Below are 27,368 nucleotides of genomic sequence, written 5' to 3'. Positions count from 1 at the left end.
ATCGTTGTCCGCCCCTCAGTCGCTGTTGAAGGTTTTCCCAGGCAGCTTGAGTAGGACCTGCGTAATCATTTTGTGATCTTGATCACGCGTGGAAGTTACCTCTCAACCTAGGTCCGTATGGCCGGCAAGGCTCGGTCATGAAGCAGCTGGTGTTTCCGAAGAGCAGTTACAAACACTATCTGTGTCGATTGATTTGGGTTGCCACCCTGGGAATGAGAATAAACGGGGGAAATGCATAGTTCAGATTTGTTGACCAGTCCTGTGAAAAGACATCCGTCGCCCTCGCTAGCGGATACGGCCTCTAACTGAGGAACAACTTTAACTGGTATTTCAACCTGGAGGCGAACAGATCTGTCGCACAAGGTCCCCAAATCACCTGTATCTATTGGAACATACACGGCTGGAGCTGCCAGTTGCTGTAGTCTGTCAGGTAACTGGAATTCCAGTCCGCGACAGCGGAGTCTTTAGCTATCTCCAACAGGGACGGCCTTGTATCCCCAACCAACAATGTATCTCACTGCAGATAATTTGTCCATCCTGAGAGGGATGCAACAAGACACCTGCTTGGGGAGAGGTTCTGTATCACAAAGGACCCCGCCAACAACTCTATACAGTTGAAGTGAAAAGACAATTCCTGGAGAGAACACCTGGCGCCGATGGCCATCTCTCCCCAACATGCACCCCAGCCCCAACGGTAGGCACTTGCGGTTGGGACCCGAAGATGGCCCTGCCATTCTAAACATCCACATGACCCAACCACCAGCGAATTTCTTTCCATACTTCCTCTGTCAAAGGAATCTGATCTGTATATTAAAGACTCTTCTGGAGATGTTGGAGTTTTAACCACCGCTTGAGAGCCCGGTAATGAAGTGGACCTGAAAAATGACTTGGATTGAAGAAGCCAACAGGCCCATCAAATGGGCAATCACTCATATAGAAACCACCTGTTGAGAGCGCACCGAAGTCGGTTCCTTCTTCAGATTTCGTTTTGGAAAGCTTCAGCTGTGCCGACTGAGTCGAACGCACAAGAAAGTCTATTGTCTGGGACGGTAAGAGAATCGACTTGGTTCCATTGATGATGAAACCCAAATCTTACAAGAGAAATGTTGTCATCTGTAAATGAAGACTGGCCAAGAACTGTGATTGGGCCATGATGAGAATATTGTCCAAGTACACTATCATGCATATTCCCTGTTCCCTAAGATTGGCTATCACCAGCTTCATCACCTGGTTAAACACCATAGGGCCGAAGAAAGTCCAACAGGAAGGACCAAATATTCCAACCGCCTGTTCTTCCACCGGAATTGAAGAAATTGCAGGTGAGAAGGACAGATGGGAATGGTCAGATATGCATCCTTGAGGTCCAGACTGAACATCCAATCCCTTTCCGTAGCAGTTCTGTTAACAGATCGATGCCCTCCATCTTGAAATATTTGTACACTATGAAATGATTGAAATCTCTCAAATTTAACACCAATCTCAGAGCACTGCTCCATTTCTGAACCAAGAAACGTTGCCACAGAAACTGCAGGTGCTGTTGTTGCAATTCGTCACTGCATGTTTCTGCAGCAGATCCTCTATTTCGGCATCTATGAAAGAGCACTCTTGTTGGGAAAAAGTAACTGCCAAGGAGGAAACTCTTGTTGAGGAGTCTGATAAAACTTCAGATTAAATTCCAGAACTGTCTGCAAAACTCATGCATCTTGAGGCAGAGTCCTCCATATGTGGAAGAAAAACTTAACCCGACTCACCCCCAAAGGCATATCTGAGGTATCGAGAATTCTTGCCTACTGAACTCTGGGACTGAAATTAAGCTCCATGTCTGCCTCAGTTGAAGTGGCATCTGGAGAAAATTTGCTGGGTTGGGTAGAAGGTGCCACCCCTGATGCAGTCCCAATCATCTATACTGTGACCATATCCACCTCTGGGTGACCTGGATGATAGTAATGGCCTAGTGAGTGGCCCCTGCCTCGCCCAGCCCGGTTAAGGAGGCCAGCCTGGAAGATCCTTTTGACATTGGATTTGGCTTTATCCAGTGATGTAAAAGTACCCACATATTTAGACACGTCTTTGACAAATTTATCTCAAAAGAGATTGCCTTCAGCCAAGGGACCCACTTCGGCCAAAGCAAGCTCAGTAAGGTTAGAGTCCATTCAAACAAAGAACGATTTACACCATTCAGTTAACAGGGTGCAATTTGCGTTCCCCAATAAACATATCGCTTGTTTGGTCTAGTCAGCTAATATATCAGGATTCACAGAAGTAGCTGTTTCCTTCGCCATAAAGGCCATTTCCAAAATCTTAGTCAAAGGCCCAGCCAAGTCCAGTCACTTATCTGTCAGCTGCTTCAGGCGCAGTCAGTACCCTTCTTCTGATTCTTTGCAAATGTTTTCAAGAATGTTAGCATGCCTTAGTTTACTTCTATGGTCTCAGTACCTGAAGGGGGTTACACACTTCCTTATTAAAACTCTTTCTCAGATTCTCATGTAGGTACTCTGACACTTCAGGAACAGGGGCTCAATCAGATGAATGGTGTTGGACTTGGGCCTTCTGGCAGGGTCACCCCTGAACTTTTTGCCTTGAAATTATAGTGATTTCTGGTCTTTGCGCACTTTGACACTGTGGCGCAGTGTAAAGTGCGTGCTCTCCCTGAGTGCGTGTGTGAGATTGGCCTGCCCTCCCATAGGAATGCATGGGGAATGTCTGTGTCCCTGGTAGTTCCTGGTGCGTGAGGTGTGCATGGTCAAGTTTGGTATGTGTGAACTCGGGGGAGTGAATGCTGCGAGATGGTGTGTGCAGCATGTATGTGTCTAGTAGGGAAGCGCCATTTCTAGACATGGCTGTACGTGTGCTGTGAGGGTGCTGGCGTGTGATTGGCTGGAGCTGGCTGGGATGCCAGGCTCCAGGAAGTCTGTGTGGGTCTGCCCCGGTGGTGAGTGGGAGATTAGCATGAGTGATGTGTGGGAGGAGTGTACCTGTGTCCTGGATGGGCTGGGTTTTCCCCACACAATGCTGGCTCCGCCCCCCTGTGGTGTGTCTGATGACCCTAGCCCTGCCTGTGAATAGAATGGGTGGTTGGGCCATCAACAGTACTCCCAGACCAGCTGCGACTGGTTCCGCCCCCACCCTGCCCTTAGACAAAGGATTTGTCTGTATAAAAGGAGGCTGTGACCTCTTGAAAAATGTTCTTGTTTTGCTGCTTGAATCTGCCAGGGGCGTGCTGCTGCTTGGGCCCAGGGGGAAGGCTTGCCTCCCCTGGGCCCTGCCCAGCCCCTGGCTTACTGATGGACCCTGAAGGACTTGCTACTGCTGCTTTTTGGGACCCTAGCGCCTGGGAGCGCTTTAATTGAGCTTGGCAGCGTGGAGCTGCTCTCTGTCCTGCTCGTGCTCCTCGCAGGTGCTACCCTGCCCTATGCCCGTATTTTCATTGGATTTATTCACGGGTGCCACCCCATTTATTTTTCAATGCCCCAAGTGCGCAGGAGCCTACTCTGCGACTTTGTCCGCCTTCGAGGGTGCCACCCCTCAGAAATGCCCCCGAGATTCACCGCCGCGGCCCGAGCGCCGCAAAACCGGAAGTCAGGCGGCCGGGTGCCTGGAGTGGGGCGGGACTTCCGCTTGCTTCAGGAAGTCCCGCCCGCCGCCGCGCCGTGATTGGCTGCCTGCCCGGATGAGGAGCCCCGGAGGAAGAAGCCGGCAGAGAAGATGGCGAGATGCTGCCCGGGGCTCCCTTGAGCTGTTGGGAGCCCCGGTGGTCCTGCGGAGAGCTGGAGTCCTCGAGAAGAGGAGAGGACCCCCGCGGGAACCGCCGCCTGGGAGAGCCCCGCAAGCCTGCCGCTTCCGACGAGCAGCCGCCCCAGATGAAGAGGAGTTCCCCCGAGAAGCCCGGTGAGTGAGGAAGGGCTGGGGGGGGAAGCTCCGTGAGGGCCAGTGTTGACTGTGCCAGTGCAGGCACAGAGTGAGAGCGGCCCCGTGTGCTCAGTGGGCCGCTCCAACGATTGAACCTCTCTATCAGGGGCCCCATGGAGGAGAGTGATCCTAGAGCCTGAGTGGCTCCCACCTGTTGTTGGCCCCATTCTTCCTAGAGCCAGAGGGCTCCATTGTTGGGGGAGAGTTCCTTATTGGAGGAGCCAGAGTGCTCCAGGGGACACATGAATATGTTTAGAGCCTAGAGGGCTCCAACCTATTGCGCAGTTTGGATGTAGTTTTGTTCCTGAGGGGCCAGTGAGGGCCCCTGGCGCAGATTTGTTTCCAGTTGCCCAGCAAGTAGTGGGCAGCTGCACCGTGTAGGTCTTTCTTTTCTAGGGACATGTACTATGGACTTAGGAGTGAGACGCACTCCTTCATCCCTGGCCTTTCCCCAGCTGCGCAGCACTTAGTGCCAGCTGCAGCGTTTAGGCCCCCCTGTCCTGTCCCTCAGCTGCCCAGCACTTTGTGGGCAGCTGCTACGTTTAGGTCTTGGCGCAGTGGCGCAACCTGGACTTTGTGAGTTCTACGCTAAAGGTTTAGATGCTGTTATGATCTATGTCCTATTGCTTTTGGGGTGTTAGGAAATGTACAATGTGTAGTATGTTTTGCGCACCCTGTGTTCTGCACCTCTGAATGTGTTGTTGATACATTATGTGCCCTGTTCCTTACACCGCTGAACGTGTGTTGATGCGTCATGTGTTCCTTACACCGCTGAATGTAGGTTCTGCATCATGTGTTTTGTCCCCAGGTCTATGCCCCTATGTGTATTGTGATACTGAGGTGGTTGTTCTTGCTAGTGCAGGTGGTGCTAGTAAGGTCCTGGTTCCCTGCGTGACCTGTTCCTAGGGTGGTTAGGATTGCGTAGGGGGGACTTACCAGTTACCAGTGGGTACTGGTTTTGTGCTTTATGTCCTATTTTGTGTTACAGTGATCTTCTGTTATAAGTGATATTCCAAGGGCTTGATACTAAGCTTGCCCCCTGACCAGAGTCCCAGGACCAGTGGACTCTATGGTGCCTTCCCTGCCAAATTGATGGGACTTGTCTGATCTCCCTGGGCCCCTGGGGCCTCGCTGAAGTGTGCCTCGCTCGTTCCCCTCGGCAGCTCGTGCCGGCAGCCCGTCCAAGCCTCGAGCAGCGCCGCTCTCCCCTGAGCCGCGCCGCTTCGCTGGGTCGCCCGCATCCTGCCTCCCCCTCCTCTCCTGAGCCGCACACATTGGTCGCCCCAGAGAAACGCTTGTACCATGCCGGCAGCCCGTCCAAGCCTCGAGCAGCGCCGCTCTCCCCTGAGCCGCGCCGCTTCGCTGGGTCGCCCGCTCAAGCTTACTAAGGAGGTCACTCGCATTATCCCGTGCAACCAGGACGGAAGGTACTGTCTGATAGGCTATGTTCTAAGTTCTAGGCCTACAAGTATTGTATTGTTACTTCTAAAAGTGCTGATTCCTGACAGTGTTCCAGGTGGCCCTGTCTTGTAAATAATCCCTTGTAAATTCTGCCCGTGCCTCTGGCACATTGTAAAGTGTGTGTTTTATCTACTGTGTTTTGGTGTAATACAAAGGCTATTTTTATATAACCTTGTGTGGAGTTTCCTTTGTGGTGGGCCTTTGGTTGTTGTTGCTGGGGTGCGTGCGCAAATACTTAGCCTACATCGCCTCCAAGTTTAGCCTTGCTGCTCGCGCCACGTTACCTAGAGGGTGAGTAGGGGTTATCTTGGCGTGTAACTCCCTTGCCCTGACTTGGGAGTGGTGGTCTCTGACTGACTTTGGCGAAAGCCCTGGCCAGCCGGGGATCCCATTTCCAACAAATGGGGATTGACTATATACAGAGGGTTGAAAGTAAAGGGATTGGAGGTACTCAGAACGGGAACAGGGGGCTTAGCTGAGGCAGATTTCTTTGCCTTTTTCTTCTTAGGTGGTTCACCATAATCTGATTGGGTAGAATCCATATCCGTAATGTTCGTGTCAGTATGATTCGTATCTTTGCGATGGACTGTGCAACTACGGAAGACGAGGGCACTGAATAACCATTGTTACCCATATGACCCTGAAGTAGATTCATCATAACGCCTCCGTGAAGCCACTCTGAAGACTTGGCTTTAGCTTTACTGGGCGCCTCTAAAGAACATGCTTGGGGATCTGGTGCTGGTGGATTTTGAAAGACATGTTGTTTCACAAAACGGTCTAATTACAGAGTGATAGGTTTAAGGGCAGTATCCAGAGCCTGAATCACTGTGATGGGGACAGCAGTCTCAATAGCCCTGTTGACTGACTGCTGTACAGAAGCATCCACAGTGTCAACTCAATTATCTTTCGAAAGGGGTCCCTGTTGTTCCTCATAATATCACTCTTACTCCTCCTCCTCAAAGGGAACCCAATCTTCCATTATTAATTATATTTATTAATAAATGAAGGGTAAATGCTAAGTCTATCCAACCAACGAGCCATCCAACATGCACACGGATCAACAATTATTCCAGCACTTAGCTCCTCAGCACCAGCTGTAGTCACAAATTATATCAGCCCCAGAAGTCCAGAACGTCACGACCCAAGGATTTAAAGGAGAGGGCACTCGCTCCACAGGACAGCCTCATCATTGCTACCAAGCGTGCACCAGGATCACACTGCATTCAGTTGTGCAGCGGTAAGCCGAGCGCCGAAAACCGCTATGGCTACTTTTAGAAGGATCGTGCATAGCCCAAAAACATCCAAAACCAGCCCATTTGGGCTATGCACGTTCGTCTACTCAGGGATCTGTTTTAATATCGGGTCTGATATCAGGAAAGGCACCGATGCGTGTTACACGGGAGACCACTATAATAAAAGACACTCTGAAGAGTGATAGAAAAAGCAAAACAAAAAAAAGGCGATTTTAGACCTCTCCTTAAAGCGGGAGGGCATGAGACACCAGTGAGACAGAGGCCGCAACGTGAAGCGGGTGCACAAAGGAAAACCTCAAGAAGGGGAGACAAGAAAAGGGCAGGCAAGCTAGGGCGCGGGGAAAGCGCTTGCCAGGGACAATTATGCAAAGTACAATAAAAAGTATACCACATACACATCAATCATTATCAGAAAAGAAGTGCCACTTATCTCAGCTGCGAGTAGCAAAGAAAGAGGCTTTTATGATGTTTATGATGACTCTCATATGGTCTCCTAGACCATGATTGGTGGCTGTATGCAAAATATAATGAGAAATGTCGTTTTGTGTTTAATGTTAAAATGTTTTTCATTGGCTGCTATGTTTTTTCCAGTAAAAAAAGAAGCAATAATCTGAGCCTCCAGTCCTGAAGTAGAATTGTATAACTAGCGCCCCTGACGAGGTGCTGAAGCGCTTTGGTTATATAAACTGTGGGATTCTAAGCAACTTATATGCTTCCTGTTCTTCTGTTCACTGATATAACAGTACATCAGAACTTTTTCAACAGGCTTAATAAAAGCAATAAACACACAGGGAAAATGCTCCTAAAAGGTACACAGCGCAGTATTTATTCACACATTCAGGGCTGGTTAACGGCAGGTGGCTGGATTTCCAACTGTCTGCATGTAAACACGCTCCTGATGCTGCATTGTGCAGGACCCTCCTGAGCTGCAGCTACTCACTCCCAGCCACCAACAGACACAACTTTTATAGCTGCGCCTGCTCTCCAGTCTCTTCAGAGGAGCCCAGAGACAACTTTACCTTTTTGCCACCCCCGCCTGTTCCCGATCACCCCCTGCCCTTCCCCACTCCTGATGATCCTACACAGGTTTACCTCTGCAACATCCTGCCTGCTCCACTGATCACCCGCTGCTCCTTCCCACCCTAGGGGACTCATACACAGCTTCACCTCTGCACCACCCAGCCTGTTTCCTCCACACCCCCTGCTCCTCTCCAACCTGAGGACCCATACACAGCTTAGCTTCCCAGATCACTCCCTCTGAGGACTCCATAAACGATTTACCTCTGCACCACCCTGCGTGCTTAGCAGATCACCCCCTGCCCTTCCCCACTCCTGATGATCCTACACAGGTTTACCTCTGCAACATCCTGCCTGCTCCACTGATCACCCCAGGGGACACCATGCACAGCTTCACCTCTGCACTACCCCCACCTGTTCCTTCAGGGTAGCACACTGGTCCCTGATCAACTCCTGCCCATAGAATCCTTCACCTCTCCCCCCCCCCCCCGGTGTCCAGTGACTCCCCTCAGCCTGGGTCTGGTCCACCGCTCTCTGGTGCTGTGAAATCCCATCAGCACAAACAGTGATGACGCTGCACTCTCCCCTGCCCCGGGGATCCTGCTCCGCCTGCAGCAAACACTGGGGTTAGCTGTCTGTGCAGCACACCGGCCGCACTGCGCATGCGCAGACCCCACCGTCCGTGGAGAGCACAACTAGTAGCCGAAGGTCTGCGCATGCGCCGTTATTAACATTCGCTCTTTTTGCAAACCCGTAACCCGAGTTCAGCGCATGCGCAGATCTCCATTTAGAACCTCCGGAAGTGACGTCCGCTAAGACCACAACCAGGAAGTGTGACCCGCAGACCGCTGAGCTGCAGCCCCGGGGGCGCCTCGAAGCTGAGGCTTCATTTGCAGGCGCTGTGAGGCCTGGTGAGTCAGAGGTGAAGCTGAGGAGGGGGGTGAGAGGCCTGGAGAGACAGAGGGGAGGGGAGGGGGGGTGAGAGGCCTGGAGAGACAGAGGGGAGGGAGGGGGGTGAGAGGCCTGGAGAGACAGAGGGGAGGGAGGGGTTGAGAGGCCTGGAGAGACAGAGGGGAGGGAGGGGGTGAGAGGCCTGGAGAGTCAGAGGGGAGGGGAGGGGGGGTGAGAGGCCTGGAGAGTCAGAGGGGAGGGGAGGGGGGGTGAGAGGCCTGGAGAGTCAGAGGGGAGGGGAGGGGGGGTGAGAGGCCTGGAGAGACAGAGGGGAGGGAGGGGGGTGAGAGGCCTGGAGAGACAGAGGGGAGGGAGGGGATGAGAGGCCTGGAGAGACAGAGGGGAGGGAGGGGGGTGAGAGGCCTGGAGAGACAGAGGGGAGGGAGGGGGGTGAGAGGCCTGGAGAGTCAGAGGGGAGGGGAGGGGGGGTGAGAGGCCTGGAGAGTCAGAGGGGAGGGGAGGGGAGGGGGGGTGAGAGGCCTGGAGAGTCAGAGGGGAGGGGAGGGGGGGTGAGAGGCCTGGAGAGACAGAGGGGAGGGAGGGGGGTGAGAGGCCTGGAGAGACAGAGGGGAGGGAGGGGGTGAGAGGCCTGGAGAGTCAGAGGGGAGGGGAGGGGGGGTGAGAGGCCTGGAGAGACAGAGGGGAGGGAGGGGGGTGAGAGGCCTGGAGAGACAGAGGGGAGGGAGGGGGTGAGAGGCCTGGTGAGACAGAGGGGAGGGGGTGAGAGGCCTGGAGAGACAGAGGGGGGGTGAGAGGCCTGGAGAGACAGAGGGGAGGGAGGGGGGTGAGAGGCCTGGAGAGACAGAGGGGAGGGAGGGGGTGAGAGGCCTGGAGAGTCAGAGGGGAGGGGAGGGGGGGTGAGAGGCCTGGAGAGTCAGAGGGGAGGGGAGGGGGAGTGAGAGGCCTGGAGAGACAGAGGGGAGGGGGTGAGAGGCCTGGAGAGACAGAGGGGAGGGGAGGGGGGGTGAGAGGCCTGGAGAGACAGAGGGGAGGGGAGGAGGGTGAGAGGCCTGGAGAGTCAGAGGGGAGGGAGGGGGTGAGAGGCCTGGTGAGACAGAGGGGAGGGAGGGGGGTGAGAGGCCTGGAGAGACAGAGGGGAGGGAGGGGGGTGAGAGGCCTGGAGAGACAGAGGGGAGGGAGGGGGGTGAGAGGCCTGGAGAGACAGAGGGGAGGGGAGGGGGGGTGAGAGGCCTGGAGAGACAGAGGGGAGGGAGGGGGGTGAGAGGCCTGGAGAGACAGAGGGGAGGGAGGGGGGTGAGAGGCCTGGAGAGACAGAGGGGAGGGAGGGGGTGAGAGGCCTGGAGAGTCAGAGGGGAGGGGAGGGGGGGTGAGAGGCCTGGAGAGACAGAGGGGAGGGGAGGAGGGTGAGAGGCCTGGAGAGTCAGAGGGGAGGGAGGGGGTGAGAGGCCTGGTGAGACAGAGGGGAGGGAGGGGGGTGAGAGGCCTGGAGAGACAGAGGGGAGGGAGGGGGGTGAGAGGCCTGGAGAGACAGAGGGGAGGGAGGGGGGTGAGAGGCCTGGAGAGACAGAGGGGAGGGGAGGGGGGGGTGAGAGGCCTGGAGAGACAGAGGGGAGGGAGGGGGGTGAGAGGCCTGGAGAGACAGAGGGGAGGGAGGGGGGTGAGAGGCCTGGAGAGACAGAGGGGAGGGAGGGGGTGAGAGGCCTGGAGAGTCAGAGGGGAGGGGAGGGGGGGTGAGAGGCCTGGAGAGACAGAGGGGAGGGAGGGGGGTGAGAGGCCTGGAGAGACAGAGGGGAGGGAGGGGGTGAGAGGCCTGGTGAGACGGAGGGGAGGGAGGGGGGTGAGAGGCCTGGAGAGACAGAGGGGAGGGAGGGGGTGAGAGGCCTGGAGAGACAGAGGGAGGGAGGGAGGGGGGTGAGAGGCCTGGAGAGACAGAGGGGAGGAAGGGAGGGGGTGAGAGGCCTGGAGAGACAGAGGGGAGGGGAGGGGAGGGGGGTTGAGAGGCCTGGAGAGTCAGAGGGGAGGGAGGGGGTGAGAGGCCTGGAGAGACAGAGGGGAGGGGAGGAGAGGGGGGTGAGAGGCCTGGAGAGACAGAGGGGAGGGGAGGAGGGTGAGAGGCCTGGAGAGTCAGAGGGGAGGGAGGGGGTGAGAGGCCTGGTGAGACAGAGGGGAGGGGGTGAGAGGCCTGGAGAGACAGAGGGGAGGGGGGGTGAGAGGCCTGGAGAGACAGAGGGGAGGGGAGGAGGGTGAGAGGCCTGGAGAGTCAGAGGGGAGGGAGGGGGGTGAGAGGCCTGGAGAGACAGAGGGGAGGGAGGGGGTGAGAGGCCTGGAGAGACAGAGGGGAGGGAGGGGGCTGAGAGGCCTGGAGAGTCAGAGGGGAGGGAGGGGGTGAGAGGCCTGGTGGGAGGGAGGGGGGGTGAGAGGCCTGGAGAGACAGAGGGGAGGGAGGGGTTGAGAGGCCTGGAGAGACAGAGGGGAGGGAGGGGGGTGAGAGGCCTGGAGAGACAGAGGGGAGGGAGGGGGGTGAGAGGCCTGGAGAGACAGAGGGGAGGGAGGGGGGTGAGAGGCCTGGAGAGACAGAGGGGAGGGAGGGGGGTGAGAGGCCTGGAGAGACAGAGGGGAGGGAGGGGGGTGAGAGGCCTGGAGAGACAGAGGGGAGGGAGGGGGTGAGAGGCCTGGTGAGACAGAGGGGAGGGGGTGAGAGGCCTGGAGAGACAGAGGGGAGGGAGGGGTTGAGAGGCCTGGAGAGACAGAGGGGAGGGAGGGGGGTGAGAGGCCTGGAGAGACAGAGGGGAGGGAGGGGGGTGAGAGGCCTGGAGAGACAGAGGGGAGGGAGGGGGGTGAGAGGCCTGGAGAGACAGAGGGGAGGGGGTTGAGAGGCCTGGAGAGACAGAGGGGAGGGAGGGGGGTGAGAGGCCTGGAGAGACAGAGGGGAGGGAGGGGTTGAGAGGCCTGGAGAGTCAGAAGGGAGGGAGGGGGCTGAGAGGCCTGGAGAGTCAGAGGGGAGGGAGGGGGTGAGAGGCCTGGTGGGAGGGAGGGGGGTTGAGAGGCCTGGAGAGTCAGAAGGGAGGGAGGGGGTGAGAGGCCTGGAGAGACAGAGGGGAGGGGAGGGGGGGTGAGAGGCCTGGAGAGACAGAGGGGAGGGAGGGGGGTGAGAGGCCTGGAGAGACAGAGGGGAGGTGGGTGAGAGGCCTGGAGAGACAGAGGGGAGGGAGGGGGGTGAGAGGCCTGGAGAGACAGAGGGGAGGGAGGGGGGTGAGAGGCCTGGAGAGACAGAGGGGAGGGAGGGGTTGAGAGGCCTGGAGAGACAGAGGGGAGGGAGGGGTTGAGAGGCCTGGAGAGTCAGAAGGGAGGGAGGGGGTGAGAGGCCTGGTGAGACAGAGGGGAGGGGAGGGGTTGAGAGGCCTGGAGAGACAGAGGGGAGGGGGGTTGAGAGGCCTGGAGAGACAGAGGGGAGGGAGGGGGGTGAGAGGCCTGGAGAGACAGAGGGGAGGGAGGGGTTGAGAGGCCTGGAGAGTCAGAAGGGAGGGAGGGGGTGAGAGGCCTGGTGAGACAGAGGGGAGGGGAGGGGATGAGAGGCCTGGAGAGACAGAGGGGAGGGGGGTTGAGAGGCCTGGAGAGACAGAGGGGAGGGAGGGGGGGTGAGAGGCCTGGAGAGACAGAGGGGAGGTGGGTGAGAGGCCTGGAGAGACAGAGGGGAGGGAGGGTGGTGAGAGGCCTGGAGAGACAGAGGGGAGGGAGGGGTTGAGAGGCCTGGAGAGTCAGAAGGGAGGGAGGGGGTGAGAGGCCTGGTGAGACAGAGGGGAGGGGAGGGGGTGAGAGGCCTGGAGAGACAGAGGGGAGGGGGGTTGAGAGGCCTGGAGAGACAGAGGGGAGGGAGGGGGGGTGAGAGGCCTGGAGAGACAGAGGGGAGGTGGGTGAGAGGCCTGGAGAGACAGAGGGGAGGGGGAGGGAGGGGGGTGAGAGGCCTGGAGAGACAGAGGGGAGGGAGGGGTTGAGAGGCCTGGAGAGTCAGAAGGGAGGGAGGGGGTGAGAGGCCTGGAGAGACAGAGGGGAGGGGAGGGGAGGGGGGGTGAGAGGCCTGGAGAGACAGAGGGGAGGGGGGTTGAGAGGCCTGGAGAGACAGAGGGGAGGTGGGTGAGAGGCCTGGAGAGACAGAGGGGAGGTGGGTGAGAGGCCTGGAGAGACAGAGGGGAGGGGAGGGGGGGGTGAGAGGCCTGGAGAGACAGAGGGGAGGTGGGTGAGAGGCCTGGAGAGACAGAGGGGAGGTGGGTGAGAGGCCTGGAGAGACAGAGGGGAGGGAGGGGGGTGAGAGGCCTGGAGAGACAGAGGGGAGGTGGGTGAGAGGCCTGGAGAGACAGAGGGGAGGGGAGGAGAGGGGGGTGAGAGGCCTGGAGAGACAGAGGGGAGGGGAGGAGGGTGAGAGGCCTGGAGAGACAGAGGGGAGGGAGGGGTTGAGAGGCCTGGAGAGTCAGAAGGGAGGGAGGGGGTGAGAGGCCTGGTGAGACGGAGGGGAGGGAGGGGGGTGAGAGGCCTGGAGAGACAGAGGGGAGGGAGGGGGTGAGAGTCCTGGAGAGACAGAGGGGAGGGGGGGTGAGAGGCCTGGAGAGACAGAGGGGAGGGAGGGAGGGGGTGAGAGGCCTGGAGAGACAGAGGGGAGGGAGGTGGTGAGAGGCCTGGAGAGACAGAGGGGAGGGGGGGTGAGAGGCCTGGAGAGACAGAGGGGAGGGAGGGAGGGGGTGAGAGGCCTGGAGAGACAGAGGGGAGGGAGGGGGTGAGAGGCCTGGAGAGACAGAGGGGAGGGAGGGGGTGAGAGGCCTGGTGGGAGGGAGGGGGGGTGAGAGGCCTGGAGAGACAGAGGGGAGGGAGGGGGGTGAGAGGCCTGGAGAGACAGAGGGGAGGGAGGGGGGTGAGAGGCCTGGAGAGACAGAGGGGAGGGAGGGGGTGAGAGGCCTGGTGAGACGGAGGGGAGGGAGGGGGGTGAGAGGCCTGGAGAGACAGAGGGGAGGGAGGGGGTGAGAGGCCTGGAGAGACAGAGGGAGGGAGGGAGGGGGGTGAGAGGCCTGGAGAGACAGAGGGGAGGGAGGGAGGGGGTGAGAGGCCTGGAGAGACAGAGGGGAGGGGAGGGGGGTTGAGAGGCCTGGAGAGTCAGAGGGGAGGGAGGGGGTGAGAGGCCTGGAGAGACAGAGGGGAGGGGAGGAGAGGGGGGTGAGAGGCCTGGAGAGACAGAGGGGAGGGGAGGAGGGTGAGAGGCCTGGAGAGTCAGAGGGGAGGGAGGGGGTGAGAGGCCTGGTGAGACAGAGGGGAGGGGGTGAGAGGCCTGGAGAGACAGAGGGGAGGGGAGGGGGGGTGAGAGGCCTGGAGAGACAGAGGGGAGGGGAGGAGGGTGAGAGGCCTGGAGAGTCAGAGGGGAGGGAGGGGGGTGAGAGGCCTGGAGAGACAGAGGGGAGGGAGGGGGTGAGAGGCCTGGAGAGACAGAGGGGAGGGAGGGGGCTGAGAGGCCTGGAGAGTCAGAGGGGAGGGAGGGGGTGAGAGGCCTGGTGGGAGGGAGGGGGGGTGAGAGGCCTGGAGAGACAGAGGGGAGGGAGGGGGGTGAGAGGCCTGGAGAGACAGAGGGGAGGGAGGGGGGTGAGAGGCCTGGAGAGACAGAGGGGAGGGAGGGGGTGAGAGGCCTGGTGAGACGGAGGGGAGGGAGGGGGGTGAGAGGCCTGGAGAGACAGAGGGGAGGGAGGGGGTGAGAGGCCTGGAGAGACAGAGGGAGGGAGGGAGGGGGTGAGAGGCTTGGAGAGTCAGAGGGGAGGGGAGGGGGTGAGAGGCCTGGAGAGACAGAGGGGAGGGAGGGGGTGAGAGGCCTGGAGAGACAGAGGGGAGGGAGGGGGGTGAGAGGCCTGGAGAGACAGAGGGGAGGGAGGGGGTGAGAGGCTTGGAGAGTCAGAGGGGAGGGGAGGGGGTGAGAGGCCTGGAGAGACAGAGGGGAGGGAGGGGGCTGAGAGGCTTGGAGAGACAGAGGGGTGGGAGGGGGTGAGAGGCTTGGAGAGACAGAGGGGAGGGAGGGGTGAGAGGCCTGGAGAGACAGAGGGGAGGGAGGGGGGTTGAGAGGCCTGGAGAGACAGAGGGGAGGGAGGGGGGTGAGAGGCCTGGAGAGACAGAGGGGAGGGGGGGGTGAGAGGCCTGGAGAGACAGAGGGGAGGGAGGGGTTGAGAGGCCTGGAGAGTCAGAAGGGAGGGAGGGGGTGAGAGGCCTGGAGAGACAGAGGGGAGGGGAGGGGAGGGGGGTTGAGAGGCCTGGAGAGACAGAGAGGAGGGAGGGGGTGAGAGCCCTGGAGAGACAGAGGGGAGGGGAGGGGAGGGGGGGTGAGAGGCCTGGAGAGACAGAGGGGAGGGGGGTGAGAGGCCTGGAGAGACAGAGGGGAGGGGAGGGGGTGAGAGGCCTGGAGAGTCAGAGGGGAGGGAGGGGGTGAGAAGCCTGGAGAGACAGAGGGGAGGGGAGGAGAGGGGGTGAGAGGCCTGGAGAGACAGAGGGGAGGGGAGGAGGGTGAGAGGCCTGGAGAGTCAGAGGGGAGGGAGGGGGTGAGAGGCCTGGTGAGACAGAGGGGAGGGGGTGAGAGGCCTGGAGAGACAGAGGGGAGGGGAGGGGGGGTGAGAGGCCTGGAGAGACAGAGGGGAGGGGAGGAGGGTGAGAGGCCTGGAGAGTCAGAGGGGAGGGAGGGGGTGAGAGGCCTGGTGAGACAGAGGGGAGGGGAGGGGGTGAGAGGCCTGGAGAGACAGAGGGGAGGGGAGGGGAGGGAGGGTGAGAGGCCTGGAGAGACAGAGGGGAGGGGAGGGAGGGTGAGAGGCCTGGATAAACTTCTGCGCTCCGGTTCGGCACCATATCTCCGAACCTTTTTGATGCGCCAACCATCATAAAACTCGACGGTGTTGTTTCTTGATTGTGTGATCTTCGACGCGCTCCTCACATATCCCATTCCGGTGGTCGCCGTGGGCCGCTGAGCCTATCAACGCCATTCGGGCCTACGGCTCATGGAAAGGACTCTGTTTAAAAAATGCCCCCAGTGTGGAGCTAAATTCCCACACAGTGACCACCACAAGGTCTGTAACCTGATTCTCTCAACAGAGTACGACAAGAATGATTGCCAGACCTGCGCCTCCTTTTGATCCAAAAAGACCATCCGTGATCGCCAGATTGTGTGGGGGGGTGGGCTTCCGATGGCGGGGGGCCTCCGGGTGTCGTTCCAGGTATCTGGGCCCATGATGAGTACTCCTGTTGTGTTTTTGTGCCAGCTGTTTTTCATCCATTTGGCGACGCTTCCATGCCTTCTTGAAAGTTGTGTCTGGCGGTATTGGGTTCGTTGGATAGGGAGAGGATGAGTTGGGTGTATGACACAATATTGGAGTCCGTAGGTTCTGACGATGGGGGGCGTGCGGAGCCATGTAGACGTTGAAGAGCGTAGGATTGTGAGTAGTCGAGGATGTTTGTTCTCTTCGATGAATGTGGTGAGTTGGCTGTTGATGGCTTTCTCAAATGCTGCTAAGTGTGGCTCTATGTTGAGTCCTGGCTGCGACAGTGGGCTAAGCTGGTATATTCCTTGATTTTAAGGCGCAAAGCCTGTTGTAACTCTTCAGAGTTTTGCACCCAAAGTTTCCCCTCTAACTGCAATATCTTACCTATCCACCTTCTCTTTTCATGATCCCGTAATTTGAGCCAGGGCCTCCCCCCGAATTACCGCCTTTTAGGCCTCCCAAAGTGTCCTACAGATCCCTCATGCTCTTAGTAATAGAAATCGGAGTTGTTAGATTTGGGGGTCTCTAGTTGGCACAGGTAGGTACTTCTGATAAGTAGGGACCCTCTCCTCTAGTCAGGATAAGGGGGATTACGCTTCTAAAATAACCCCTGCTCACCCCCATGGCAGCTTGGCACGAGCAGTCGAGACTTATTTCAGAGGCGTTGTAAGTTAAGCAGTTGTGACCACATACAGTAACTCAGTGACAACACTACAAATGGACACCACACAGGTTTTATATAAAAAATAAGTAGGCTTTATATAGAGTTACCACAAGACCATAAATGACAGAAATACACACTATGATTACTTTAAGATGGTAGATTTAAGCTTAGCTCAGTTCAGTTCTTAGATGCAGCACTCTGCGTCAATGTACCTTAAGTTGCATTGCGCTTCCACGACAAGCAATGTCGCAGCGATGGGAATGTGGCATAGTACTGATACAAAGACATAAAGACTTGAAGATCTTCCAGATGCGGCACGCTTCTCGGGGATGCGAGGTGCTCTTGATCGATGTGGTGCAATGCGACAGTTCCAGCAGCGACACCCTCTTCGGAGTTGTGACAGCAGGCATAGCGACGGCGACACGCTCCGACCTCGTTGCGTGATTCTTCTCCTGATGCGGTGCAGTGCGACAACTACAGGGGCGACACCCTCCTTCGGAGGTGCGACGGCAGCAGCAGCGACGGCGACACGCTTGCTCTTCGTTGCGGCACGCTTCTCTCCGATGCGGTGCAGTGTGACAGTTCCAGCGGCGACACCCTCCTTCGGAGTTGCGACGGCAGGCACAGCGACGGTGACACGCTTCTTCTCGTTGAGTCGCGCTTCCAGCTCTTTGCCTCACACAGTTCCTCAGAAGGCCCAAAACAGCAGCAGGCACTTCCACAAGAACTCTGGGGAGCTGGGGGTGAAGTCTGTTGTCGCTGATACTTCAGCAGGAGGCAAGCTCTTTTCCAAGCCCTTGGAGATCCTTCACAAGTTGAAAGCAAAGTACACAAAGTTCCTTTCTCCTTCCTTTGGTAGTTAGGCAACCACTGCAGGCCAATCCCCCAAGCAGCACTTCAGCTTGGGAATAGTCTCTCCTCAGTTTCTTCAGGTTCCTCTCCTCAGTAAAGGTTTCTTCTTGTAGTCCAAAGTGATCTAATTTCATGGGATCAGGGTCCCAATATTTATACCCCAAAATCCTTTGTTCTCTGAGGGGAGAGGGGCTTTTGCCCAGTCCAAACCAGTTCTGAAGTACTCTGTTTACCAAACTTCTCCTTTCCTTTCACAGTGCAGGGCAGAGACATCAGACGCCCCACAGAAGGGCAACTCCTTCCTCCCATCTAGATGCAGATCTCTCTATTCACCACTGGGTTACTCAGCCTGTCTCTTGGAATTCCCCAGCCCTGTCACTCACAAAACCAGACAAGGGAATACACAACCTAGCAGAGGCAGGTTTGAATGGTTAGACAAGCAAATACCTACTTCCTAAAAGTGGTATTTGCAAACACAGAATATTACAATAAACTTCACTAAAAGATGTATTTTATTATTCTGAGTTCAGGAATAGTAAACTCGAATTTCTACCATGTTCTCTGAGCCTTTTAGGATTATAAAATGTAACAATTCTAACAGCCCATTTTGGCCTATGGAGAACAGGTAGCCTTGCAATAGTGAAAAACGGAAATGCCTGTAAATCACTATTAGGACATGCCACACACATCAGGGCTTGTCCTACCTTATACTTACAATGCACCCTGCCCTTGGGCCTACCATAGGGGTGACTGATATGAAGAAAAGGGAAGGTTTAGGGACTGGGAAGTGGGTGCACTTACCCAGTCAGCATGACAGTACCAGACTGCACACAGGCTCTGCAATGGCAGACCGTAAACACATTTTACAAGGCTGCTTCGGTGGGTGGCACAACCAGTGCTGCAAGCCCACCAGCAGTATTTGGATTTACACGCCCTGGGCACACTCAATGCACTAGACTAGGGTCTGACAAGTAAACCAAATAGCCAAACATGGAATCACTGATTAATACATCAATTTACAATAGGGAGCACCTGCACTGTGGCACTGGACATCAGTGGCACAGTGCCCAAAGCATCTAACACAGCAGAAATACATGAGGCAACAGCAAAAATGGAAGGGAGACCCACGCCAATGGTGCCAGGTCTAACAGGAGTCACTCGTGATATTGTCCCTTATTGGTGAACCTTAAGATACCAAGGGTTAATCAGGGCCGTTCTTCCTGTAGTAGGCTTTCCCACCTCCAGTCGGCACCAAATGGGCGAGAGATCTGAAATACCCCTGGCTAAATTATGTATTTCATTAATACATTAATACTATCCATCTGGTGTGCCATCGTTAATATATAGTCAATCTGGGACATGCTATGTTGTGCCCCTGAGTAGAAAGTGTACTGCTGTTCCACAGGATGTAGTCTCCTCCAAACTTCCACCAGGCCCAGTGCCCCCAGGAAGCTATGGATCTGCATTCGGGAGTGAGGCAGGACCTTTTGGGGCCAGCGATCAGGGAGTCAGAGACAATGGAGTTAAAGTCGCCTCCGATCAGTAGTCTGCCCTCCGGCAACTCCAGAAGGAGACTCCCAAGGTCTGCAAATGCTTGGACGTGCAAACCCTGTGGCACATAGACAGAAACCAGGTTAATATTTTGCTCCTCCCATGTCCCTGAGGTCGCTACAAACCTGCCTAGGCTATCTGTTCGAATATGAACAATCATCATGGGAAAGGATTTCTGCATCATTATTCCCACTCCCCTAGAGCCCGACCCAAATACGGAATACCACCAGCTTAAATCCCCACCTCAGCATTGCTTTGCAGGCATTTCTGAGCAAGTGTGCTTCCTGTAATAAAATCACGTCGTTGAATGACTCTTTAAAAATTGGGCACCTTGCTTACTGTGCCACTGGATTCAAGCTAGCCTGGCTGAAGAAGGGTGACATACCCTGAAACTGGTCCCAGGATGCTTGTTTCCGGTCCAGCGAGGACCTGGCCTGGCAGTTCGGTCTGGACAGTTCCCATTGGGCACAGGGTCAAGACTGATTTGCAAATGGCTGTGTCCAAACTGGGGTGGCCTAGTGGGCTAAAGAACAATAGAGTTTACCCAGATCTTTTGACTGGGGGAGAATGTTTGCATTTCAGCATTTCGTTCAGCCTTTGTTTGCTGTAACACTTTTTGCCCTATGTGGGGTGGGTATGCCCAGACGGGGGCCCCTTGCTCACTGTGCCACTGGATTCAAGCTAGCCTGGCTGAAGAAGGGTGACATACCCTGAAACTGGTCCCAGGATGCTTGTTTCCGGTCCAGTGAGGACCTGGCCTGGCAGTTCGGTCTGGACTGTTCCCATGGGGCACAGGTTCAAGACTGATTTGCATATGGCTGGGTCCAAACTGGGGTGGCCTAGTGGGCAAAAGAATGATGGGTTTAACCCAGATCTTTTGACTGGGGAAGAATATTTGCATTGTCAGCATTCCGTCCATCATTTGTTTGCTGTAATGCTTTAATAATTGGAGAATTACTCCCCTCTTGATCTTGTCCCCCAGTCCGTTCACATTCCAAGGCAGCAATTTGAGCCCTTGCCTTACAGTAACCGTCATTGTCTGGGGTGTAATTCTGTGGACGCGAGAGGAGCTCCCCGTCTGCCCCACCGGTATACACTGTGCCCACTACACAACCCACCCTGTTGTACATCAGTGCATCGTTGCTAAGCATGCCAAGTAAAATGTCACTGGTATCACCTATTTTATCGTCCCTGTATATAACATAACTGAACTGAATTAAACTTCCCTTCCCCCCCTCCCGGCACGAGAATGTGGTGATCTCTTGTTAGCCCTCAGGTTATGTCTTGCAACTGAGAGTCTATGTGCACAGGATCCCACCCCCTTGAACATGTACAACGTATCCCCCTCCCTGCCTCCCTGCAAGCGGATCTGGAACCTCCCGACACCCCAAACTTGCAGAGTGTCTATCGCCCCCCCCCCTAGAACTTTGAGGTGCAGGTGGCCAACCGGTCACCCATTCAGCACACTAAAAGCAAGTGTTGGAGCTATGAATCAATCTACCCATAATTACATCATTACATAATGAATTGTCAGTCTCTCAACAGCGTATCATTCACTAGATCGTGGTCTGGCTGCGGGTATGTTCACTGAGAGGATCCAACCACTGCCCATCCCCAAAGAAGTGTGGTTGTGGGGCCTTCACTTTTACAACAGTGTATACAGACCAGTTCTCAATCGTCTCCTGTTGCTGCTTCACTTTCTCCCAGTGGGGAACTATCCTCTGGATCTCTCTGTGCCTTCTCTCATCCATTTTGTTGGTTTTGGTTTCCTTTTTGCCCTGCCAGGCACCAGCCGTCCAGCCAGTCCCAAGCCTCTTCGGGAGTGGCGAAGAACCAAACCTTCCCTTCTGACTCCACTCTCAATTTGGCCCAAAAAAGCATTACGTATTTAACATTCTTGTCTCATAGCGCTTTCTTTACTTCTAAAAAACTGCATCTCTGTTGTTGCACTCTGAGGGTGAAGTCCGAGAAGAAAGTCACCTTCCTATTCAGAAATTCAATTGAGGGTGCTGCAGGAGCTGTCTGCAGGATGATGTCTCTATCTCTATAGTTAAATATTCTTGCAAATATAGGTCTCGGTGGGGGGGGGCACAGTTTTCGGTCTGCCCCCGGGCACCCTGTGCGCTCTCTCGACCATGAAGAATTTTGACAGTCTTGTTGGTTTCAGGTAGGTAGTGACTAGGTTCTCAACAAACACGTCCGTAGATGGTTCCTCTGCTCTTTCCAGGACCCCCAGTATGTGGACATTATTACGCTGTGAGTGTCCCTCATACACGTCCAGTTGCGCCTCCAACCTCACACTCAGGGTCTGGAGGTAGTCCACCCTCCGCTGCAGGGCGGTCGTATCAGTAACAAGAGAGCACTCTGTTGATTCCATGTTCTTAAGTCTGGAATTCATGGAACGCATGTCTGCCCTGATAAAGGAGACCTTGACAACACCTAATAATGGTCAATCCTGGACTCCAACGACTTCCTGACCGTCGTTATGGCTGTAAGGATATCCTGCAGTGTTGGTTCTTCTGACCCCTCCGCTGATTGCTGCTTCTCAGTTGAGGCTTCACTACCCTTGTGGGTGGGGCCGGTGCCCTTGTCCCAGGCATATTTTTTCAGTTTAGCCTGCACGGAGGCCTTAGAGTTATGACCCAGCCGTGACCAGGCCTCGCAAGACCAAATGTAAGTAAAAGGAAAGGCAGTCAGACAATTCCTCTGTGGCGCATGGTACAACTCTGCTGGCTGGTACCCTCCCTTTAGTGTTGTGCGTGGTTCAGTTGAAGTATTTATTTCTGCCCCTGTGTCCAAGTAAGTATATTGGTACCGGAGGGTGTGCAGGTGCAGGATTCCCGGCGGGGTTGTAGGCGTTCTCCTAAATCTCTGGCAAGCACGCCAGCCGCAGGACAGGTTAGTCCAGTGTCAATGCCCACCTCTCCCTGCCGCTCACAGATCAAATAGGCCCAATCTCCCTCACTGTGCTGTCTTCAAAAGGCTTACGTCTGCTGTTGCCTTTGGCGGGCAGTAGTGGCAAGGCCAGGCAGCAGGAGACTCTCAACTTTGCAACTGCCTCTACGACTCACCGGTGTCCGGATCCCCTTGCTGCATCCGGATCATCGACGCTCCTCAGTGCGCAGTGTTTCGGTGGACGCAGGGCTTCTGGAAAGGTCCGAATCTGCAATGGCCACCTCCCGAACCTCCTGGGATGGCCTCGGCTGTAGTCTGAAGGATCACGGCACCTCTGCTACGGGAGAAGCCTACAGGGTGCGCCGGCCTCGCACTATTTTCCGATACGCCGGCCCGGGAGTTTAAGACAGACCCAGTGCCAGGATTACACATCCCCCTCACTCCAGCAGGCAGGCCTCAACAATGGTGGACTCCACCCTTCGCCTCCACTTTTGGGCTGAGCAGTCTCGGGGCCACTCACGTTCTTGGCGACCTGCCGGGCGATGTCGCGGCTTCTCCAACGTCTCACCGGAGCCTGTAGGCGCTCCGCTCCGATCCTCCAGTAAGGTGATTAGCTGCGGGCTCCACTTGTCTCACAGGATTTCCACGCTGGCGGAATGAGTGTGAATGTGGACCGGGGCCTGCGCGCCCCTCCCCCACCATCGAAGCGACTGCCACAGTCTGAACACGTCATCGAGTCTATCTCGGCCAATTCGCACAATCAAAAGACTCATGCTGGGTTCATGTGCACGAATCTGTGACTTATCCCTCTTCATGTACAGATAATTGAGCGGATAGTCACCAGAACGGGTACGCTCGGACGGAGCCATCTCAAGGTGCGGCCATGCTTCTCGGTGGTAGGCCACGCCCCGGCTTATAGTTTTTAAGTATAGTGACCTCAGAAGTAGGAAAATGTATATCTGTCGGAAGTGGTGCTAGCACCAGCTTACACAGTCTGCAATCGCAGGCCTGTAGTCACACTTTGAGTGGGCTGTCATGGTTGTCATAGTACATACTGCAGCCCATGGGAGACCCGTGGTGTACCTACGCCCTGGGTATCTCAGTACTATATACTAGGGAAAAATAGGGGTACACCAGTAGCTAATTGTGGCAGTACAGAAGTACTTGCCTTGTTCGAATTAGGGAAGAAGCACAGTGACTGGGGTCCTGATTAGCACGATCCAAGTCTGACTAGGCAAAAACTCACTGACACCAGGCAAAAATTGGGCATAACATGCTAGAAGGATTGTTCTTTCCTACACTGATGCACTGTGCTTTGCATTGCTTTACCACCATTTACTTCCTGTATAACATGTCTGGTCAGAGGGCTGTCTTTTCCCTGAAGCTGGTCGCCAATTCTTGCAAAGTGAATGCTCTGAAACGTTTTTCTTGAAGGTAAATCTTTATTGCAGCATTGCTGTGGGCAAGCCACTGAAAGCTCGAGCCACGCTCGAGCTTGAAGCCTGTCTCTGGTTCAGGTTCAGGTCCTGTTATAACCTCGAGCCTATAACAAGTCGAGCTTTCAAATGGCTTCTGCCTGCCACCCTCGTACTACCCAGGGTGTGACGTAACATCAGACCTGCTGACTGTGGAAGTGGGGGAACCAGATTTGAGTCTCTGCATCGGCTTAACAGCCTGTGATTCTGGCCAATCACTTTTCCTTCCTGTGGCAACAAACCATGCGCAAGTAAGAAATCCTTGATGAAGCTCAACATGGTGTCAGATTGAACCATAGTACTGAAATGGCTCTGGAGGTCGCATCAGAAGAGATCGGAACTATCTTGGATAATGATGCAAAGGAGGTTATGGTTCTCCGCGGTCCGTCTGAGGCCTTCAATACAGTGAGTCATTCATGGTGTCCTCATCAATTGCTTGGTCCAAATTGGGATTCACGGACCAGCTGTCTGTGACCTTTGTCTCTTTTCTTTCCAACAGGGAATAGTTTGTTGGTCTTGGGTAGTTCAGGTCAATCTTTCTCGTTTCTGGAAGCAAGGGAAAAAGCAGACCCGGAGTTTAAAGCTGCATCACTGCCTGAACTAGTCCCTTCAATAAATTCAGAAAGGGGTGCTGTCCACCTCAGGGTGCTGCCCATCTCAATGGACAGCTGCCTATTGACCATCCAATAAAAGATAGATGTACACACGATTGTTGAGAAGCAACACATATATCTCATTTAAAACAGTCAGTAATACATATTCCACATTTAGATGGTACTCTTGAGCTTTATTTTATGTTTGTTCAGAAGCGTTTCTCCTAACAAGGCTTCATCTGGCCAAATAAATATAATATATATCAAAGGAAGGTGGTAAGAAGAGTAATTCGTCAGAATAGGTAGTAATAGTCTGCAGTATCCTCATCAATTATTCTTGGAAAAAGTACTTCCACTTTGTGTCTTCCCTAAGCCCAAAGACAAATATTATCAATCCTGGCACAGTTATCACATGAGTACGAGTGCACCATACATCTTAAACATGTAATCCCCTCCTGATATTTCAAAGAGAGTATGTGCCAAGTACACCATGCCATTCCAGAGGGGTTATCTAGGTGCGTCGCCTGCCATTTCTGTTCGGTACTCTCGACCAAATTGATGAGAATACTGTTGACTACTACTACCTGCTCTGAAGAATTACTCTTCTTACCACGTGGGGTCCCCATGCCTGCTTTCCATTGCTGCTGTGACTTCACCCTTGTATGGTATATTGGAACTCGTGCTCTTTTATTTTCCTCATCACTGTTGTAACTTGTGATGTTTTACTTTTCTCATTACTATTTGTTTTCCTCTGTTGTTGTTATTTCCTGTATTTATTCAGCCACTCTGCCCACTCGCCTTCCCACCATTTTGCTTTCCCTCTCGCTTCCCGCCCCTAGCAGAGCCCAGCCCACTGCCTAAGACCTACATATGGAGGCGGTAGCATTCCACAGGCAAGCACGTCCGTGCACGTCCATGCCTGGACTGTGCCCAGCACCAACACCTCTGCCCCTTCACCCCGTACTGCTACAATGCCGCAGACCTCCGAACTATGGATCCCGGACTCGTCGACAACAGCCACTGCTGCAGGAAAGGACTCATGACCTGGTCGTTCGAATAATGAGATCACCACACAGCACTCCAGTGGCATGAGAGTCTCACCGACCAACTCAGACCCACACCAACTGACCACACACGCAACCTAGGCATCGCCCTAAACAGCGAACTGACCATGAAACAACAAATCAACGCAGTCTCCTCCTCCTGCTTCCACACCCTTCACATGCTCCGCAGAATTATCAGATGGATTCCAGTCAACACTAGCCCTGAGCGAAGTTGGCGTAGTGCCACTACGCGGAGTTCCTCGGAGTTATGAAAAAAATCTGTGGAAGAGGATCCCACATCCTGCGGACAGCAGAGGGCTCCGTGTGCCCGGGACGGGGGGTCTCTCGTGCCCGTGCAGGCTCCCAGATACCCCCAGCCTGGCTGCATTCAGAAGCAGGGACCGGTTCCTGGGCTTGGCCTCCGGCAGACCGTGGGGTGCTGGAGCCCATGTCCTGTGGCCAGCCGAGGGCCTGGGTATCCGTCACAGGGGACCATCGGGCCAGGGCAGGCCTCTTCCTCTTCGTCTGCATGTCAAGGTGCCTGCGGGCCCCAAATCAGAGTTCCCTCGGGGAGGCCCCCCCTTGCAGCTCGTGCCCGAGATCCAGCTAAGGGCTCTGAAAAGCCCCCGGGATGCAGAGTCCTTGAGCCCTTCAAAGGGCAGGCATGAACCCATCTGGTCGCGCCTTTCCCCTCGGTCATCTGGTCGCACGCAATGATTTCCAATGGGGCGACCAGATGGCCGATCCGGGCTGGAAGTCCTGATGAGGGCTCATCCCTGATCCCAGCCAGGGCTCCAGGAGGTCGGGCTCCTCCGTGCCCTGGGTCCCCTCCGTCACTTGCTGCGTCCGGGTTACCAGAAAGAAGGGTAGTTTTCCTCCGGATTACTAGAGACAGGGTACTCGGAAACCCTTCTCGGCCAGGTGGTCGTCAGCTGGTGACCTGATGGGCTAGGGCATGGTGAAAACCTCCCCCCCCCCACCCTAGGCTCCGTCCTCTGTTCCACCATGGGCTCGGGCCCATCGGGCCTTCCCCAGCTCTGGTGAGTTCAGGAGCCCTGGCCGGGGCCCTTGGTGGCCCTGGGGTGGAGGGTGCCCTCTCCACCCTGGGGTCCATCCTCGGGCCTGCCGCGTGGCATGGTGCCCAGGACGCAGGCCAGTGGATGCCTCCCTTGCTCGTGCCAGCCCGGGACCTCCAGCCAGACCCAAGGGACCAGGCTCCGTCCCCCTGCTGTGCCATAGTCCCAGGACTGGGTTCCATAGTGCCCAGGCAGGCCTCCCTCATGCTTGGCCTGCCTGTCAAGGTGCCTGGGGTACCCTCGGGTTGGAGGTCCATCGGGGACCCCCATCCGCAGCCCCGGGCACCAGGCCAAGTCCGGGTCTCTGAGCCCTCGGGACGCAAAGGTCCTCAGCCTGCCAATGGGCAGGTGAGAGCCCTCCTGTGAAGGCTCAGGGTGGGCAGATCGCATCCTTTGGGCCCAGCCATCTGGTCGCGTTTTTCCCCTCGGCCATCTGGTCCCGAACAATGCTTTTCAATGGGCCGACTAGATGGCCGGGTTGCCCAGTTCTGATGATGGTTCATTTGCCTCCCTAATCCCAGCCAGGGCTCCAGGAGGTCGGGCACATCTGCGCCTTGGGTCCCCACAGTCTTGCGGTGCGTACAGGTTACCAGGAAGGTGGGTACCCTTCCTCCGGATTACAAGGGTCAGGGTACTCCAGACCCCACTCGGTCAGGCGGTCCTCAGCCGGCAACCGGAAAGGCTAGGGCCGGGCGAAAACCTCCCCCTTGCCCAGGGCGCCGTCCTCCAGGCCCCCAGCGTGGCAAAGTGCCCGGGACAGGCTCCATCGGGGGGTCCTCCCATGGGTGTCCGGGCCTGAGAGCAAAGACCTGGGCACCCTCCCCCGGCTCCGACCTCCCCTTCGCCATGGGCACGGGCTCGTCGGGGCTTCCTCAGCTTGGCTGGGCTCAGGAGCCCTGACCGGGGCCCTTGGTGGCCCTGGGGTGGAGAGGCCTGTGGAAGCCTCCCCTCCGCGTGCCGGCCCGGAACCTCAGGCCAGGCCATGGGGACTGGGTTCCACCCCCCTGATCAGCCATGGTCCCAGGACGGGGTCCGTCGGGCCCGGGCAGGCCTCCCTCCTGCTTTGCCTGCCTGTCAAGGTCCCTATGGGGGCCCCGGGTTGGAGGTCCGTCGGGGACTCCCATCCGCAGCCCTGGGCCCAAGGCCCAGCCGGGGTCTCCGAGCCACCGGGATGCAGAGCCCACAAGCCTTCCAAAGGGCAGACGGAAGCCTTCCTGCGATGGCTCGGGCAGGCAGATTGTCGTCCTTCGGGCCCGGCCATCTGCTTTCCAATGGGGCGACCAGATGGCCGGGCTGCCCTGGAAGTCCAGATGAGGGCTCATTTACCTCCCCGATCCCAGCAGGGCTCCAGGAAGTCGGGCACATCCGTGCCTTCAGTCCCCTCAGTCTC

At 56.2% G+C, this 27,368-nt stretch overlaps 1 pseudogene across 1 annotated transcript in view; it reads left to right on the top strand.

Moving 5' to 3' along the window:
• Window positions 1-8,475: 8,475 nt before the first annotated feature.
• Window positions 8,476-27,368, top strand: part of LOC144806116 (uncharacterized) — an 82,389-nt pseudogene continuing 63,496 nt past the window's right edge. Inside the window, exon 1 of the transcript XR_013605697.1 lies at window positions 8,476-8,562. The product of XR_013605697.1 is annotated as an uncharacterized LOC144806116 (transcript). The remainder of the gene's footprint in view (window positions 8,563-27,368) is intronic.

The sequence above is a fragment of the Lissotriton helveticus genome (genome assembly GCF_964261635.1).
Source record: "Lissotriton helveticus chromosome 1_1 unlocalized genomic scaffold, aLisHel1.1 SUPER_1_unloc_47, whole genome shotgun sequence".
Lineage (NCBI taxonomy): Eukaryota > Metazoa > Chordata > Amphibia > Caudata > Salamandridae > Lissotriton > Lissotriton helveticus.
The sequence above is the reverse complement of the archived record's forward strand: the minus strand, read 5'-3'. Positions and strand labels throughout refer to the sequence as shown.